Below are 19,150 nucleotides of genomic sequence, written 5' to 3'. Positions count from 1 at the left end.
TTCTTTCACTCATGAGCACAGAATATTTTCCCATTTATTTGTGTCTTCTTCAATTTCTATAATCACTGCCTTACAGGTTTCAGTGTGCGGGTCTGTCCCCTACTTGGTTAAAAGTATTCTTAGGTATTTCACCTTTTTGATACAACTATCACTGGATTGTTTCCTTCATTTCTCTTTATGACAGTTTGTTGTAAGTATAGAGAAATGCTCATCAACATATGATTGTGTATATTGACTTTTTATCTTACAACTATAGTGAATTTATTAATTCTAACAATTTATATCTCTAGGGATTTTTATATATAACATCATTACAGCTGCCAGTAGTGACAGTTTTTAGTTGCTTTTATTCTAATTCCTGTGCCTTCTCTTTTCTTTCCTAATTGCTGCAGCTATGATTTGTAACACCATAATAAAGGTGGTACATGCGATCATCTGTGTCTTTTCTGATCTTACACGAAAAGCTTTCAGTTTTTCATCACTGAATGTGTTGCCAGGGGTCGGTTTGTCATACATGATCTTCATCAGGTTGAGGTATATTCCCTCCATACCCACTATGATGAGACTTTTGGTCATAAATGAATGCTGAATTCTGTCACATGCTTTTTCTGCATTAAGATGATCATATGATTTTTATCTGCATTTTCTTAATGGGGTGTTGCACACTAATTTATTTGTGGCTGTTGAAACACCCTTGCATTCCTGGAATAAATCCTGCTTGATCATGGTGTAATACTGTTTTCATGTATTGTAAAACTTGTTTTGTGAATATATTGTTGAGCATTTTTATATCTATATTCACCAGGGACATTGGGCTATAATCTTCTTTTCTTGAGGCTTCCTTGTCTGGTTTGATGTAAGGGTAATGTTGATCTTAAAAAATCATACTTATTTAAAGTGTTCTATCCTCTTCTAATTTTTGGAAGAGACTAAAAAATATTGGTATTAATTCCTCTTCAGTATTTGGTAGAAATCTCCTTGAAATCTGATCTTTTATTTCTTGGGAGGCATTTGAAAACTAGTTTAATTTCATCACTAGTATTCTATCTGTTCACACTTCCTGTGTGTGTGTATTAGTCACTCCGTAGTGTCCAACTCTATGTGACCCTATGGACTGTAGCCCGCCAGGCTCCTCTGCCCATAGAATTCTCCAGGCAAGAATACTGGAGAGAAGAAGATATGAAAGTTTGTGGTTGCAGAGAGAGGATTGAGAAGGTTGGAGAAACGGGGAAATGTGGTGAAAAGGTATAATCCTGGAGCTAGAGGATAAACAAGCATGGGGGATGTAATATAAAAAAGGAGAGAGAAAGAGAGAGGGGCACAGAGAAACATCCAGAGCACAGGGCTTGGGAGCTGGTTTGGGAGCTTGTGGCCCACCAAGGAGAATGGGAGAGAGTTGAAGAGGAACTCACCCTGTTTAGTTTGGGCTCTGCTTCCACAAGTGCAGGGTGTTGCTTCTGGCCCACAGGGATGCGACAGGCAGTTCTTCAATGCTTCAGTGCAATTTGTGAACATGGACCGTCTGATGAACTACATCAACAGCCTCACACCCAAGACCGGTGTCTTCTTGGAGTACGCCACACTGACTACTTCCAAGCCATACACTCTAAACATATATCATGGCATATCCGAAACCACCACAGCTTGCTGCCCTATTCCTCAGGTGTGTGGCTCTGGAGACTGAGGAGGTGATTTGGTGCCAGGTAGGTACGAGACTCCCCCAACTCCGTGTCTGTTCAGCCCTGTGCTGGGAACCTACTAGAGGCACTAGGGCAGAGATGGTCCCTGCCCCACCTACCTGACTCATAGAGACACACAGCCTGCTTACCACCACATCGAGCCTCTCACCATTGTCCACACACAGCGGGTTCCTGCCTCTATGCCTTTAACTACAGTGCTGCCTGAAGGAGTGCCCTATTGGCACCTTCTCTTTCTGCAAATCCTAATTGTCTTGCAGCGTCACCTCCTCCAGGAAGCCTTTCCTGACTTTAAGGCTAGATCACTTGGCCCTTCCTTGCCCCAGGGCCCCAATTTTCTTCTATTACCACCCAGTCATTATGGGGGGACCTTGTCTCCCTCCAGCCTGTGTCCCAGAGGCCAGGACTGTTCTGGCTGCAGGCAGCACAGTCTAAGTCATTTCAAGGTTGTGGGGTGAGCCTTCTGCCTGGGTACTGTCATGACATGGCACTGTCCCATGTCAGTAAAACAGGGGGAACATTAATCTTGCTTAGTCCATCACATGTCAAAACAAAGTGGAACAATAAGAGGTTTTAGCCTGATAAGTTGTCCAGAAGAAGCGCTCAGCAGATGTAGCTTCCAGCATCTACTCTGTTTTTTTTTGTTGGGTCAAAACCTAGACGTGATCCAGGCAGTGCCTTCTGAGGAAGTCAGTTCAGGGCCTTAGGTGCCCCAAAGGAAGCCCAACATTAACACCCCTCCCAGGACAAGCCACACTCACACCACTTGCTGACCCACCACCCCCCTGCTGACCCAGCTCCTCTGTCTGTAAGCCAGGCAGGAATTATCATCACACTGAGCTGGGGAGGCAGAAATACCCTCCACACCCCAGTTCAGGACCTGCTCAGGGCATCAGTGGGGAATGGGGCTGTCCAAATTGTTGAACCATCTAATACCTTCACTACATAAAATATGAGAGCCCTTGAAGGATCCTTGTTGTCTTGCTCCCCATTTGCCCAGAAGGAGAAGCCGAGGTCTGGGGAGTGAGAGAGGAAAGGACTCAGGTCAGTTTTAGCCAGGACATCCCAGGGACAAATCAGGCCCTGCCTCCAGCCAGCTTTGCCCAGCCCCAGGTCCATGCAGGGATCACTCAGCTGGAGAGGTCCTTGTGAAAGGCAGAGAGGAGATGTGAGGCAATCCACATGGGACAGGCTAGGTAAGCTCACAAGGGCATCCTCTAGCTGAACATTCACCATGGGGCCAGGGTCCCTGGAGCTAGGTCTGTCCCGGGCCTGTCCCCTGCCCGCCCTCACCATTCGGCAGCACAGCGCCTCAGGAGGGCTGGCCCAACATGGTGACTCGGACGCTCACCTGGGTTTAGATCACAGCTCCTCGCCTCATGGGCTGAATTGCTTTCGGTAAGTGACGTCACCTCTCTAAGCCTCCACTTTGTTATCAGTGAAGTGGGTTCCAGGAGGCCTGGAGGGACACCCACTTGGCAGTTCAACTGTAAATACTTCTCTTCTCATTTCCTTCCCTTGCAAAGAGACACCAGAATGGGCCCCCACTAACAGGGTTGGTTCTGGTCTGGGTGCTGCCCTGACTCCCCCAGACCTGGGTTGGTCATGCCTCTCGAGCCTTGGCCTCTTATCTGAGTGGTGAGAAGGGGAAACTGCTTAGCTCTCAGGACACTTCCTGGGAACCTCAGATTAGGGGAGGACTGGCTTCTGGCATGGCTTCCCTGGTAGCTCAGCTGGTAAAGAATTCACACACAGCAATGTGTGACTTGAACACACACACACACACACCTGCGATGCAGGAGACCCTGGTTGGATTCCTGGGTTGGGCAGATCCCCTGGAGAAAGAATAGGCTACCCACTCCAGTATTCCTGGGCTTCTCTGGTGGCTCAGACAGTAAAGAATGAGCCTGTAGTGCAGGAGACCTGGGTTGGATCCCTGGGTTGGGAATATCCCCTGGAGAAGGAAAGGCTACATTCTGGCCTGGAGAATTCCATGGACAGAGGAGCCTGGACGGCTGGTGTAGATGGGAGGAGCTACATGGAAGTGGGCGGGGCTCCACCCCAGGTGGAAGTGGATGCTCTATGTGGGTCTGGTTACACTTGGGGTGGGAGGGGATACAAGGATGTAGGAGGGGTTATGTTGAGGTTAGAGGGGGAAGTCTGTGGGGAAGTGGCTTCATCCAGGTGGAGGGGATGCAGAGAAGTCCAGTGGGTGTGGAGGTGGGTGGGGGTGGTTATGTAACCTCCTGGAGGTGTGTTAGTTGCTCAGTCCTGTTTGTAACTCTATCGACTGTAGCCCGCCAGGCTCCCCTGTCCATGGAATTCTCCTGGCAAGAATCTTGGAGTGGGTTGCCATTTCCTTCTCCACCTACTGGAGGAAACACCATTTAATCAGACTGGACATCACAGAGGAGGTTTGGGTCCTGATCTGAGGGCTGTGGGATCTTGTCAGCTTTGGTCAGTTGGTGTCGAGCTTAGAGCTGAGGCTGTGGAGAGGCTGTGCCTGACCTGTACACACTCATCATGGGGGAGGGGCTGTGGATGACCCTTGCATCTGTGACCCTTCCCCCGGCCAGGTGGCTACCCTTCCTGGTCTGAGCCAGGTCCTTTGAGGGACAAACAGGGAATAGGGGCACAGCCCAGCCTGGTAGGCTTCCCTTGTAGCTCAGATGGTAAAGAACCTGCATGCAATGCAGGAGACCTGGGTTCGATTCCTGGGTCAGGAAGATCTCCTGGAGAAGGAAATGGCAATCCACTCCAGTATTCTTACCTGGAGAATTCCATGGACAGAGGAGCCTGGTAGGCCACAGTCCATGGGGTTGCAAGAGTCGGACACAGCTTAGCAACTAAATCACCAAACCACCCCCAGCCTGGGGAGGAGGCAGGAAGCAGAAATAGTGGGGGACACTGAACCACCTTCTGAGACAGCCTGTCGCCAAGGAGCTTAGCCTCCGTCCTCCCACCTGCAACTTGTCCTCTCAGTCAGGGTCAGGACAGTGTCTACTGGCCTCTCTCAGCTGCCACCACCTCTCCTGCCCCTCCCTGCAGGCTGCCAGAGGGACCCCACTGAAATGCAGGCCTGTCCAGGCTCCTATTCACCCTAAAAGTGACACACACAGGGGCTGCCAGCACTCTAGGCCCCTCGCCTCTGGGTCTTGTCCTCTTGGCCCTCATCCCACTCCCTCCTCCCCTGAAGTCCTCCAAGACCTTTGCTCACAGGCTTTCCCAGGGTCCCAGCCTCACACTGAGGAAGGCAGGACAATCCACTTCAGTATCCTTGCCTGGAGAATCCCATGGACAGAGGAGCCTGGCGGGCTGCAGTCCATAGGGTCGCATAGGGTTGGACACAACTGTAATGGCTTAGCACCCACAGGCTCACACTGGGATTCATGTCTCCAACATTCCTGTCACCTCAGGGTCCAGGCCTCTCCAGGCCTGGCCCAGACCAGCTAGACCTTCCCATCTACCCAGCCCTTTCAGGGGTCTTGTGCTTTTGCTGGCCTCGTTGGGGTAGGAGCCTTGAGATCAATGCCTATCCTGGGTCGTCTCCCGGGTTATCCAGGCAGACCTTTCACTGGCCGAATCTTCCTCAGCCCTTCCCAGACTAGGGCTCAGGGGCCTCCATGAGCAGGACCTCACACCCACTCCTGGCCTTTTTCTCCTAGATATGTTTCATTCCTGGACCGGGTTCTACGCCTCCCGAAGTGGGCTCAAAGGGCTGGCGCGGCGAGGCAGTGCTCTGCTCTACGCCGGGGAGTCCATGTTCACACGCTTCATGTTGGCTCCACACTGGTTCCTGGACCGGGCCTGGGGCCTGCAGCAGCTCCAGAAGCTCCGCTGGGCAGTCTCCGAGGTAACGCCACACCTCTCAGTGGCAGGAACAGGATGGGACCCTCCTGGGTGTGTGCTTCCCCCTCCCTAGGCCGCCAGATCCTCCCGGTCCCCGGTCACTACAGGTCCACTTGACAGATGAGAACACTGAGGTCACCTTGGGTCCCAGGACCTGTGCATGATGAAGCTGCATCAAGGCTAGGTCCCCAGACTCCCACCTGTGGCTTCAGTGAGCTTTAGAACCAGGTTCACCCAGAGGGTGAAGGGCAAAGTGGAGCAGTATTGGTGCCCAACCGTCCTGTGCAGGTTCAAATCTCAGTTGAGCTGTGTGGCCTCAGGCAAGTGACTTTCCCTCTCTGAGCCTGATTCTCTCCCTGGACAATGAGAACCACATGTCTACCTAGGAAGGCAGCCAATTGAATGGGATAATATACTGAACACACAGCCCTGTGGGCTTTGTGGCTGCTACAAAGGAAGTTGTTCACTAATTTCTATCTCATTTGTCCCCCACTGTACAGATGGGGAAACTGAGATCTAAGAAGTTCTATAACTTGTGTCCTCACCCAGTCAGAAATGGGCCTCACTGACCATGACTTTCATTGTTACCCAAAGGGAATTAACGGCTGGCAGGACCAGTCACTGTGTGTAGGGGGGTGAAGCAGATTGACTTATGCCTCCATTGGAGTGGCCAGAAATGTCACTTCACCCCATGGTGACTCAGTTTCACTTCAGTGAAAAAGAGGTAATCCCACCCCTACTCAGTGCGGACAAGTTCAAGGTCATGTATGGAGCGTGTCTGAGCAGGTTAGCAGCACTTATGGGATGACTAGGCCTGGGAGGTGAAGCTGGGGGTGGTAGTGGGCGGGGGTCACTTCCAGAAGTCTGCTTTTTGTCCCGGGTCAGGGATTCAGATCAAGGTAAACAAAGTTGGGCAAGTCCATCAGTCTATCTGACCTCAGTTTCCTCTTCTGTAAAGCGGGAGGAACCCCCACCTTCTCCATTAGCACCCGCTGAAAAGGAAGGAGAGCCAGTGCCCAGTGGGTGCCAGGAGAGCAGGTGTTGAGCAGGGGCAGATCCTGACCCCACTCCTCAGCTCTAGGGGGGCCCCAGGTCCAGCACCATTACGCCATCACAGGGACTCACACCCCCAAAGTGAGAGACATGTTTGTGGAGCACCTGAGTGCCGGGATGCAGGGGGTATGCAAGCTGATGGCCTCCATCATCCAGGACAGGTCCCCGGTCCTCTCTGGTAAGCATGCCCCCAGTGGTGGATCCTGAGGCCTGGCGGGGATCCCATAGCTTTCTAAGAAGAGAACCTTGAGGTCTGTGGAGACTCCTGTTCCACTGGGCTTCAAACGCCGAGTCCCAATCCCAGATGTGGTTCTTACTTTCATCAGGAAGTTGGCAAGGGGCAGTCACTTCTCTGAGCCTCTGTTTCTTCTCTGTGAACAAAGAAGGGGTGATGTGACAACTAGAGGGAGAAATAAATGCTAACATGGTCCCTCCCAAGCTCAGCTTGGGGCCACATTATGTCAGGCCCACCATTTGACCAGCTTGTGTGACTATGACAGTTTCACACAGGTAAAGTGACTGATCAGGCCATTTGCCTGAAACTGATGGGCTTCATCCCTGCAAATCCTGAGCAAAGACAAGTTGGTCTCCCTGGGCAGGTGCCAGGCCTGCCGCGCCTTCTGCAGGGGTCCACACTCACAAGTTGGTCTCCCTGGGCAGGTGCCAGGCCTGCCGCGCCTTCTGCAGGGGTCCACACTCACAAGTTGGTCTCCCTGGGCAGGTGCCAGGCCTGCCGCGCCTTCTGCAGGGGTCCACACTCAGCTGCTCTGTCACCATGCCCTTCCCCCCCCTGGCCTTGCTGCTCGCCTGACCTGCTCCGTCCTCCCCTCTGTATCTGTGTACAATCCCATCCTACTTCATACCTGGGACAGGTCCTGGGGACCAAGGGTGTAGCAGACGGGCCCCTGCCCACAGAGACTGGGACTGGGAGGGGAAGACAGTCTCAGAAAGAGAGCTAGAACTGGGGTCTGATTCAGTGCTGGTGGGACCTTCCATTGCCATGAGCTCAGAAGGGCAGTTCCCTGGGCAAGCGGTAGGTGGGGACCCCAGAAAGGCATCTTGCCATAGGAGCTGCCCGGGCAGAGGCCAGGGGCTGGAAAGTGTGGGTGTTCAGGGATCAGGGAGTCATCGGAAAGGACAGAACCTACAAGACATGGTGTGGGGGGGGGGGGGTGGTGACGTATGGAATGGAAGGGGTATCCAGGTCAGTATCACAGTGGCCTCCAGCGCTGAACTAGGTAATTGAACTTGACCCTCCAAACTCCAGAGAATTCTCCACCCCTCCTTTGCCAAGTGCTTTGGAGCCAGGCCTTAGGAGATGCGTCATCTTGTGCAGGTGATCCTACCTCCCATGGCCTCACCATCCTCACCAGGAAAGTGGGTTGACAGGGAGAGATGGGTGAGGATTTCATGGACCCTCAGCTTCTGGAGGGCCGCCCCCCCACCCCCGCGCTTGGGAATCAGGACGATAGTATGAACAGTGTAGAGGGAGCCGCATGTCTAATCCCAAGTTTCAGCCTGTCCCACTCACCTAGGATCTGCAGGGCCAGGCTCACCAGCCTCAGTTTCCCTTGTTCCGAGGGGCATCCAGATGTATGGAGTGTCAGGTGTCTGTGTGCAGGACCAGAGCCTGGGGGGCATTTTGCCATGGTCTACCATCCCCTGGCCTGGACAGTCACCACCATCGTCACCCCGACTGCGGACTTCCCCGAGGTCAACCTCACAGATGAGACAGGCAACCCCGTACCTGCCCAGGTATGGGTGGGAGTCCTGCCTCAGCTGCACTTGTGGTTACCGCCTCTGGTCCAGGCAGGGACCCCTAGAAGTGGAAAACTTTGACATGATCATGAAATAACTCTGCTATCACCATAATGGGGCACTTGCCCATCAGGGTCAGTGAGATCCACCCAGGGGACTGACCCTGGGCTTTGGGCATCTGACATGACCAGAAGTGCCTTCTGTCACCTCCTTGGAATGTCTCAGGGTGATCTAAGCTGCATGGGAAGCTTCGCCTCCTGCCTCTCCTTTGGGAATATATATATTCTCATATAAATTTCTGGGCTTCCCCAGTGGCTCAGCAGTAAAGAATCTGCCTGCAATGCAGGAGCCTCAGAAGATGCGGGTTCAATCCCTGGGTTGGGAAGATCCCCTGGAGGAGGGCATGGCAACATATTCCAGCATTCTTGCCTGGAGAATCCTATGCACAGTGGAGCCTGGCTGGCTACAGTCCATAGGGTTGCAAAGAGATGGACATGACTTAAATGAACTAGCACACACGCTCATAAATTTCCACCTTGTGTGGAAGGGCATAAAGGATCTTAAAGATGGATCATTATGGATGTGCCATGTTAGGGGCTGAGCCCAAGCTGCCTCTTTCTGCAACACCCACATCCCGTGTGAGTGTGTGGTTCCTCCTCATCTCCGTCCACAACCAGGACCTAAAAGTAGTTCCAGAGGGTGCCCTACATATCCCCAGCTGATCCTTCCTTGCAGAGATGGTACAGGTACTGCCATCACTTGGCCATTCAGTAAACACTTCCAAATGCCTATCTGGGATGTGGCCTCAAGCTGAGTACTGGACATTAGAGTCACTTGGGGTTCAGGGAGCAGACACAGAAATGGACAGTTAAGATATGGAGTGATGACCAGGAACCAGCACTTAGTTGAGACACAGGAGGAAGATTGTCTCACATTGATGGAGGAGGGAAGGATATTGTTTGAGAAGACCCAACACACAACATCCCCTCTCCCCACCTAAAGGCAATACCCACTAAGAATAAATGCACTTAATATTATTGAACACTTACTGCATGTCAGGGTTATGCTAGGTGCTGGAGAAACTTTAATAAGCAAGCAGACAAAAATCCCTGCCCTCAGGGGGCTAGTATTCTAGCAGGGGGATCCAAGTAGGAAACAAAATTAGAAAGTAGAGAATGTGACAGATGATAACTGTAGTGGAGGTGAGCCTTCAGGACAGTTTGAGGGGTATGCGTGGGGATATCGTGTCTGCTTTAGTTCAGAGAACAACCAGACTGGAGGTGGTGAGAAGCAACATGAGCTTGTTAATTGCCCCCCTCCACAAAACCCTCAACAGCCCAGAGATGGGACCCATTCTCTAGAGAGTGAGGGGGCTCCCTACATGGATCCAGAGTCCTCATCCCATCCCTAAATCAGATAACTTAGAGATGGAGAAAATCCTGAAAACCTCCCTCCTCCGGGAAATTGGAGGATGAAAAGACAAGAGAGCTCCCTCCAAAGAGGAGGCCCTCCAGGTCGAGGGAACAGTGTGAGCAAAAGTTCAGAGGCAGGAAACAGCAGGGAGAGTTGGGAAGGAGGGACGTTGGTTTTTCAGCCCCAAAGGAGAAAGGAAGGAAGAGGGAGTATGGGCTGGGCTGGGACCCTGTTGAGCATAGAGGATGCAGGAGGGGAGCCCAGTTCAGCCCAATGATGGATGACCCTGCTGCCCCCGTGGAGAGCGAGCACTCCATCCGGGAGGTGTGTAAGCCCAGGGCTGCTAAGGAGACTGAGATGTCTTCCCCCCGTAACATCCATCATGTGATCCTGTCCCTCTGGCCTCGCAGGTCCAGAACTCAAAGGAGACGCCATCTGCCTATGACCTGCTTGTGCTGACCACGACCCCAGGACTCAGTTACTGGTATTACGTTATCAGGCCCATGAGGAGGGCCCAGAAGGACACTCAGGAGACTGGGGCCTCTGTGGACAGCACCAAGCAGTTTGGCCGCAGACCCAGGACAAATCGTAGGCAAGCGGGCAGGTGCCTGGTGCACGTGGAGAATGACTGCTACACCGTGTTCCTGGACAAGGACACCAACCTGATGCACAGCATCTGGGAGAGGTGAGGTGCAGCCGTTGCTGCCTCTGAGCCCAGGAGGGTCCTGGGACCTGGGCAGGTAATGCCTCACCTGGGTCTCCATTTCCTCAGTTGTATGTCAAGGATGTGATGGTGGTGAAGCCTCTTGCTGTGTAACCAGCTCTATTTCTAGGTGTGTGAGTCTTGTTTTTGTTGTTCAATTGCTTAGTCATGTCCAGCTCTTTTTGATCCCACGGACTACAACACACCAGGCTTCCCTTCACTCTCTCCCGGAGTTTGCTCAAATTCATGTCCATTGAGTCAATGATGCCATCCAACCATCTCTTCCTCTGCCATCCCCTTCTCCTCCTGCCTTCAGTCTTTGCCAACATCAGGGTCTTTTATAATGAGTCAGCTCTTCGCATCAGGTGGCTGAAGAATTGGAGTTTCAACTTCAGCATCAGTCCTTCCAATGAATATTCAGGGCTGATTTCCTTTAGGATTGACTGGTTTGATCTGTGACAAACCTAGACAGCGTATTAAAAAGCAGAGACATCACTTGGCCAACAAAGGTCTGTAGAGTCAAAGCTATGTTTTTTTTCCAGTAACCATGTATGGATGTAAGAGTTGGACTATAAAGAAGGCTGAATGCTGAAGAATTGATGCTTTCAAACTGTGGTGCTGGAGAAGTGTGTGACTGGGCCAGGTCAAGAAAATCTTTTGTGAACTTGTTTATTCCAAAGATGTTGTTTCACAGGGAAAAAAAGGGAGGGGCGTTGAAAAGTTCATCATGGAAAAAGTGTAGCCATTGTAAAAATTTTTTTAAATTGAGAGACACAAAAAATCTATCCATCCACCAACCCTCCCATCCATCCATCCACTCACCACACATTCATCCTTGCACCCACCCCTCCACATCTCCATCCATCCTTCCATCTATCTATCCATTCACTCATGTAGTCACTTATCAGGGGAAAGTTGGCTCCCAGAGTCTGGAGCCACCCTTGTCCATCCTCAGCTCCCATCCCAGGCAGTTTCATTGCTCCTCAGCTGCCTCTTCCAACATACCCACTTCCGTTTCCTCCTGTGACCTCCTCACAGGAAGAAGACTCAGGGGAACAGGAAGCTTAGGAGGAGCACCAGCTAGAAACCGATGTGAAGGAAAGAGAGGAGAGGGGGCAGACTGCAGGGGAGGGAGACGGGGTGTTGATGTGAGAAAGGTGAGCATCACCTGGAGCTCAGCCCTGTCAGTTGTCAGCAGCTCTGTAAGCTCAGACCAGGACTGCCCCTCAATGGGGCTCATGGGAAGTTCTGTCCTTCAGTCAGTCCACAGGGACGTCTGGGAGAGCATGAGGCAGGTAGGGAGGGCCGACTGCAGCCAGCATGGGAGGTCAGCAGAGGGTGTGGGGGGCAGCAGAAATGGGGTACAACCCCAGCACATGTGAGCTTCCCTGGTCAGGCAGGGAAAGCTGAAGCCTGCAGGCTGGCTTTGGGCTCCGTCATCACTCAGGCCCCACATCCCTTCCTGAAGGGCCGGCTCCAGCTCGCCATCCCTTTCTGCCCACCCGCGGGTGCCCCACAGCCAAGCCCCACCCCCGCCCAGCCCTTCCCAGGAGTGTCCTGCTGTCCATCTGCCTGGTGTCTGTGTGTCTTCAGGTGCTTTAGGCTCAGGTGAGGGAAGTGTGCTTCTCACCCGGCTCCCTCACCTCCCAGTAGGGGTACAGCCAGCACCTGCCACACAGAGAGGGAAGCCTGTTGGAATAGACAGAGGGCGGCTCAGAGGAGGCTTGGCAGGGACGAGACACCCAGAGCCAGGCCTGAGGCCTTGCAGTCTGCAGGGAATCCGTGGGTCAGACGAGCGGACAGTGGTTCCTTAGAAGGACCTGCCTGTGCAGAGGCCTGAGGGGGGCAGCCACCATGTGCGCAGACCACCCCAGGGCCAGTTTGCTGGAGGAGGGCCTTTGTTCTTCCATATATGACAAGCGTGTTGATATATTTCACATACCATACAAGTCACCATGTTACACCGTACACGTCTGTGCTATTTTGTGTGCCCACAGAGTTGCGCCATAAGGGTGGTGTCATCTGCATGTCTGAGGATATTGATATTTCTCCCAGCAATCTTGACTCCAGCTTGTGCTTCCTCCAGCCCAGCGTTTCTCATGATGTACTCTGCATAGAAGTTAAATAAGCAGGGTGACAAGATACAGCCTTGACATACTCCTTTTCTTATTTGGAACCAGTCTGTTGTTCCATGTCCATGTTCTGACTGTTGCTTCCTGATCTGCATACAGGTTTCTCAAGAGGCAGGTCAGGTGGTCTGGTATTCCCATCTCTTTCAGAATTTTCCACAGTTTATTGTGATCCACACAGTCAAAGGCTTTGGCATAGTCAATAAAGCAGAAATAGATAAATAAATATTTAACTCAATAAAGCAGTGAGAGTAGAGCCTCTGAAACCGTGTTACACCCTCTGCTTATGCTCTTGGGAGCGTGTTTTGCAGCCTCTCTCCCCTCCTCCTGTGGGATTCTTTCCTGGATAGGGAGAAAATCTGTACCTCCTGGGCTCTTGGTGAGTCCACGGAGCTTTTGTCCAAGCTGAGTGCATGAGCTTCATTGAGGGTCCTCATGATGAAAGGTTGTTGTTGAATCACGCGAATACACCAGGATTCTTGGCCCCCGGAGGAGAAGAATTCAATCCGGAGCCAGAAACGAGGCTTGATCGCTCAGAGCTTTTGTGTAATAAAGTTTTATTAAAGTATAAAGGAGATAGAGAAAGCTTCTGACATAGGCATCAGAAGGGGGCAGAAAGAGTACCCCCCTGCTAGTCTTTAGCTGGATGTTATATAGTCACTAGCAGTCTGTTAATGAAAGAAAGGAATGTCTTAAAATTCAGAATGGCACCAGGCCCCTCACCCATTAGATGCATTTTGGGATAATCTTGGCACCAAATGGTTTATCCTGGGCCATAAAATGATTAACTTGAATCTTGAAGAAGGGCAGACCACCATACAAATAGTTTCATTTACATAGATTAGGGGAACAATATCCATACTGGTTTGTCAAGTAGGTTCTGGGCCAAGAGGCGAACCGACTTGGAGACAGAGTTTGGGGTAAAGGCATAGCACATTAGCATAGCTTAAGACGAACATTTCCATAAGAAAAAGGCATTGGTTATCTCTAGACTCAAGAATAGCTAACTTCAGGTGAAGCCCGGTGTCATTATGGCAACACAATATTTTAAGAGAAACCTCCCTTTAAATTTGTATAGAGAAGGAAAAAATATTGCTAGTTTGTTTCCTCCTGCCGCTAAGAGAGATAAAAACGTCTGACGCTTGCAGGCTATTTCCTCTATTTGGAGACCCCTGGCCTTCCTGCCTGTTACCCTCTCAATGACAGTCACATAGGCTCTGAGGAAGTTATTTTTGTTCACTCCTGGTTCCATGTTGGTGTCTTAATATTAAATAGAGGCCTTCTGAGCCTGGATCCCATCACAAGGAGAATTCCTGGAAGAAACTGTCCACAACAATCATACTCTTTTCTCTTTTCCACCTCTGCAGACAGAGTAACCGAACCATCCAGGTGACCCAGGAGTTCATGGAATATCACGATAACAGTGACGAGAGTCAGGTATCCATTTCCGATAACTACGTATTTGCTCCTAATGGTACAGCGAAACCAGTGTGGGCGGCTGTGGAAATGGAGATCCTGGATGGGCAGCTCTTGACCGAGATTTGACGATGCTTCTACAGGTGAGGTCAGCCCTCTGCTTGTGCACAGCACACAGTAGGTGGTCACGGGCAGGTGGGGGACTTTACCACTGAGCTACCTGGGAAACCGACAATGATATACACATGAGAGCCGTTCCTGTGTTCTCATTAATGCAGAGAAGTAAGCCCAGAACTTGCCAGGTGCTCAGTGCCTCTGGTGAAGCAGGCTCCTCCTGTTCTTTTGCCCAAGAAGCCCCTCTGCCTGCCCTGCCTGGCAGCAAAGAGGCAGGGAGGGAAAGAGAGGAATGAAAAGAGAAGGGACTGGCTTCCGGAAGTCTCCCCCAGCTTGACGTATCTCTTCTGCTCCTTCTCCAGGACGGTGAATGACAGGGACCCCACGTACCCCATCTATTCCCAGCTGGCCTGCAGGCCCCCGGGAGCTGACGGGGAGCTGCTGTGTCATCGCATGGAGCAGGAGTACAGGGTGGGCCCCTTGGAGCTGAATCACGAGGCCATCTGGAGGACCAGCACCCATCTCAACACCGCCCGGGTCCTCTACTCTGACAACCATGGGTACCAGATGCAGCGGAGAGCCTACAAGCAGTACATGGTGAACACTCTCACTCGGGTACATCCTGTGGTGCCCCTGGGAACAGTGGCCACAGAGCAGACCTGAGAGGCTGCCTCTCAAAAGAGGCTGGAGACACCCCTTAGATCCAGCGGCAGAGGCCTCCAGAGCATCTCCCAGAACCTCTGTTACCCAAGTGTGCATTAGGGGCTGAGACCCAGGCTTGTTCAGACCTGAGGTCAGAGCTCTGGTGCCCCCACATATAAGGCAAGTCCCTGAGGTCCACTGTGGGCGCCGCGTGCCCTCCTCTGTCAGATGACTGACCTGCTGGGATTGCTCTGAGGATGAAGCAGATGGTGCCTGTCCAGGCCTGAGCAGGTGTGACCCTCCTTTGCTGCTCTTAGTTGAGCCACTGCCTGGTTGCCAGGGAAACCGCACAGGCTGATTTCTGAAATCAGTTCAGCTCTGAGATGCTTTGCCCCCAGCAGCATGACCTGGGGCAAGTCCCCTGGCTTCCCTGGGCCTCGGTGCTCTCCTGGGAAAGGGGGTAGCCTCCCCCCAGCGCTGTGCGATCAGCAGGGATGATCCAGGAGCAGTGCCAGGCTGGGCACCTCCTGAGCCTCAATCCATGTGAGTTCTTTCTCCTTCCTGTGGGGAATGTGGCCCCTCCCTGCTCTGTTGAGTTTCTGGTCCCTCTCATCCCTGTTGGCTGGTTCTCACCCGCTGTGGCCTGGGCTCCAGAGAGTCCAAGGCCCTCAGCCCAGGACATGTTGCTCCAACAGAGCAAAGGGTGTGGACTGTGTGACCGCTTTCCAGCCCAGGCTTGAGCCCTTTACTATCGGGCAACCATTAGCCTATCTCAGACTGGACGGACACACAAGCCTTCATTCCCTTCCTGCCACAGTTTTTCAGGGATGGTTTTGGAGCCCCTTTTACAGGTGGGGAAACAGGCTTGGGCAGCCTGAGTCCCCCAGCTCGTAAGGTCAGGAAGCAGTGGAGCTGGATTTGAATCCCAGGGCGTCCACCTCACAAGTCAGAGCCCCTCCCCACCACTACCAGTGCCGCCCTGAGCTGCCGCTGTGCCTGTGGGGGAGGCTGGTGGGGGCCCGAGGGAGATGCCTGATCAGGTGGCCCCCTTGGCCCATGACCATGACCACCACTCTGGCAATATTCTGTCCACAGAATTACTACCCCATGACTCAGTCGGCCTTCATCCAGGACAGACAGAGCAGGCTGGTGCTGCTGTCGGAGCAGGCGCATGGCGTCTCCAGCCAAGGGAGCGGGCAGATGGAGGTAGGAGGAGGCCCCTCTGGTCACCACGGGCCCGCCAGGGGCCAGGCAGGGCCTGTCGGATGACTCTTCCCTGCAGGTCATGCTCCATCGGCGGCTGTTGATCAAACAGCAGTGGGCCCTGTCCGTCAACGTCACGCTGAACGACACCTCGGTTGTCCACTCGGTGCTCTGGCTCCTGCTGGGACCCTCGACCCTCACCAGGGACCTTGGCCGGAGGAGCGGGGTGGCGCTGCAGCACAGACCCGTAGTGCTGATTCGAGAGCTGAGCGGTAAGAGGGCCGCCTCTCAGTGCAGCTGTCATCCCTGCCCCTGGGTGAGCCGACCTGTACGGGGGGAGATGAGCTCAGGCAGAAACCAATTCAGCGGGAGAGGGATTGATGCTGAGGAGAGGGCCTGGCGCCCTGTAGGTCTGGTGGAGATGGGATCCTGAACCAGGGGGAGTTCAGAGATCAACTTCAAGGGCTATCAGTTGATGTTCTCTTATTTGGAAGAAAAGAATCCCAAGAGGCAACCAGGCCCAGAGATGCTTGTGGAACAGAAGGAGGAGATGGAGAAGAGGCCAGGGCAGGAGGGAGACACAGCAGCTCAGGGCCTCTCGAAAGCAGGTATTCATGTCCATCTCTCCCAGGACTGCCAAGAGCTGCCTTCCCGGCCACCTCCAGGTCCAGGGGCAGATTCCCAGGAGAGGGGATGTGATGGACCAGCAGGGTCGGTTCTGCTCCTGGGTCAGTCAGTAGTTCCTTCCTAGCACCTGGGAGCCCTTCCTGCAGAACAGATGTAGCCATGGAGAGCAAGTTCCATGGCTGTGGTCAGCTCCATCCATGGGTCCCACCCTGGGCTCCTCTGGTGGCACATGAGAGAAACTGGAGATCCGCCTGAGCCACAAGGAGACTTTATTCAGAGGCCAATGCACCCCAGAGAAGGGCTGAGGTGTAATTGTGCCTTGGGCGCTGGACGCTTCATGAGGCCACTTCCCTCCTTCTTTCTGTCACCTGAGCTTTGCTCTGTCCGCAGACCTTCTTTCTCCTCTTATCTGAGATGTAGCTGTAAACAGCTCTAGGACTGTGTGTCTCCCCACCCAAAAGGAACTGAGACTCAGACTCAGGTCTCAAGAGCCAAGATCCCAGGAAAAGAATCTGATTGGTCTGATCAAATCACATGACCCGAGCCTGACCAATCACTGTCAGTTCAGTTCAGTTCAGCACTCAGTTGTGTCCGACTCTGCGACCCCATGGACTGCAGCACTCCAGGCCTCCCTGTCCATCACCAACTCCTGGAGTTTACCCAAACTCATGTTCATTGAGTCGGTGATGCCATCCAACCATCTCATCTTCTGTTGTCCCCTTCTCCTTCCACCTTCAATCTTTCCCAGCATCAGGATCTTTTCAAATGAGTCAGTTCTTCGCATCAGGTGGCCAAAGTATTTGAGTTTCAGCTTCAGCATCTGTCCTTCCAATGAATATTCAGAATTGATTTCCTTTAGGATGGACTGGTTGGATCTTCTTGCTGTCTAAGGGACTCTCAAGAGTCTTCTCCAACACCACAATTCAAAAGCGTCAATCACTGTAGCCCAAGGTATTGTGAGGAGATGGCATTTGCACCAGCAGATGCTTCAGGCTGCGTGTGGTGTGGGCCACAGGTTGGAGGGGTGTGAGATTGGATGAAATGTGTGTGGAAAGCTCCACTTAATGTGGAGGGCTCTGAATGCCAGGAGGAGAAGCTTGGCCCAAACTCTCTCCTTGTTGTCCATCTGCCTTGCAGAGACTACCCGGGTTCACCCAGACTTCCAGCAGCAAGAGGCTGTGATGCTGCCTCCAAGTCTCCACCTGCAGATCCTCAGCATCCCAGGCTGGACGTACAACTTGAACCACACAAAGCACCTGCAGAATCTTCAGAAAGGTGAGGCAGGTGTTCAGGCATCCAGACTCACTCTTGCCTCTTTGTTGTCAACCAGGTCCCCAAACTCATCACCAGGCAAAGGCGCTTTCCCCAGAGTCATCCAGGCTCTGTGAGGTTATCTGGTTTCCTTATCTGCCAAATGAGGAGACGGAGGCCCACTGAGAGGCAGGTCACTCAGCAAGCCAGGGACAGGTGGGGCCCAGGTGCCATCTAGACTGCAATGAGTGTATACAGAGGGGAGCCCCCAGCAGGGCATCCAGGAGAACCTCCCCGTGGAGGAAACAACTGCCAGGAAGCAGCTCATCATATTGCCAAAGCCCCTGGTACACCTTATGTGTCCCTTTACACTCAGAGCATCTCAAACATGGGGCTGACTGTGCCTCAGCCGCCCCCATGTTCCCAGAGACCCTCCAAGGGCTGGCACACTCCAGTGTGAAGTCTGCAGGATGAGGATCAAGAGGGAAAGGAAGAGGCAGAGGCCAAATACCACCTTTGTGGGCAATAAAGTGGGTGTTGGCGTCTGTGGCTTGATCCTGTAAGCCCCATGGCTTCTTCACACTGACCTCTCATACCTTGCTCCACGTGTCACAGAAGAGGAGGTGGGGATCATCTCTTGCAGCAGCAGTCATGCTTACCTGTGTTGGAGGCAAAGTCCACTGAGAACCCACCTCCTGGAGGCAACCTGTACCAAAGATGAGGAGAGATGAGCCTGGGCTAAGCAAGCAAGTCCTTCTTCCTAGAGAAAAGTAAGTGACCGAGCGAGGGGAGCAGCAGCAGATGGCTAGAGGGCCTCCTGCTCTCCCAGACTCTTACAACCCCATGTTGTCATCACCGCCATCATCGCCATGGTCCTCATTATCGCCAGCATCACCATCATCACCGTCTCCACCATCACCATCATCGTCACCATTGTCATGTTCTGGACCCAGAGGTCTTTGCCTGTTTCTGTTGCTCCTGTCCTTAACCACAGCATTAGGAAGAGGGAAAGAGAGTCCATGAACTCTTCTGCTGCAATAACAAAGAGCCCAAACTCTCAGGGCCCTAACAGCGTAAGGTAGTTTCACCCCTATGCCATGTGTCCAGTGGGGCCCAGCAGGAGGGCCCTACTCCTTTGTTTACCAGGGACCAGCGAAGAGTTGACTCATTGGAAAAGACTCTGATGCTGGGAGGGATTGGGGGCAGGAGGAGAAGGGGACAACAGAGGATGAGATGGCTGGATGGCATCACTGGCTCGATGGACGTGAGTCTCAGTGAACTCCGGGAGTTGGTGA

At 52.7% G+C, this 19,150-nt stretch overlaps 1 pseudogene; it reads left to right on the top strand.

Moving 5' to 3' along the window:
• The window catches only part of LOC109560075 (epididymis-specific alpha-mannosidase-like), a 42,532-nt pseudogene extending 23,941 nt beyond the window's left edge, over positions 1-18,591 (top strand).
• The last annotated feature ends 559 nt before the right edge of the window (positions 18,592-19,150 follow it).

Source organism: Bos indicus, chromosome 6 (assembly GCF_029378745.1).
Source record: "Bos indicus isolate NIAB-ARS_2022 breed Sahiwal x Tharparkar chromosome 6, NIAB-ARS_B.indTharparkar_mat_pri_1.0, whole genome shotgun sequence".
Lineage (NCBI taxonomy): Eukaryota > Metazoa > Chordata > Mammalia > Artiodactyla > Bovidae > Bos > Bos indicus.
This window is presented reverse-complemented; position numbering and strand designations above follow the sequence as displayed.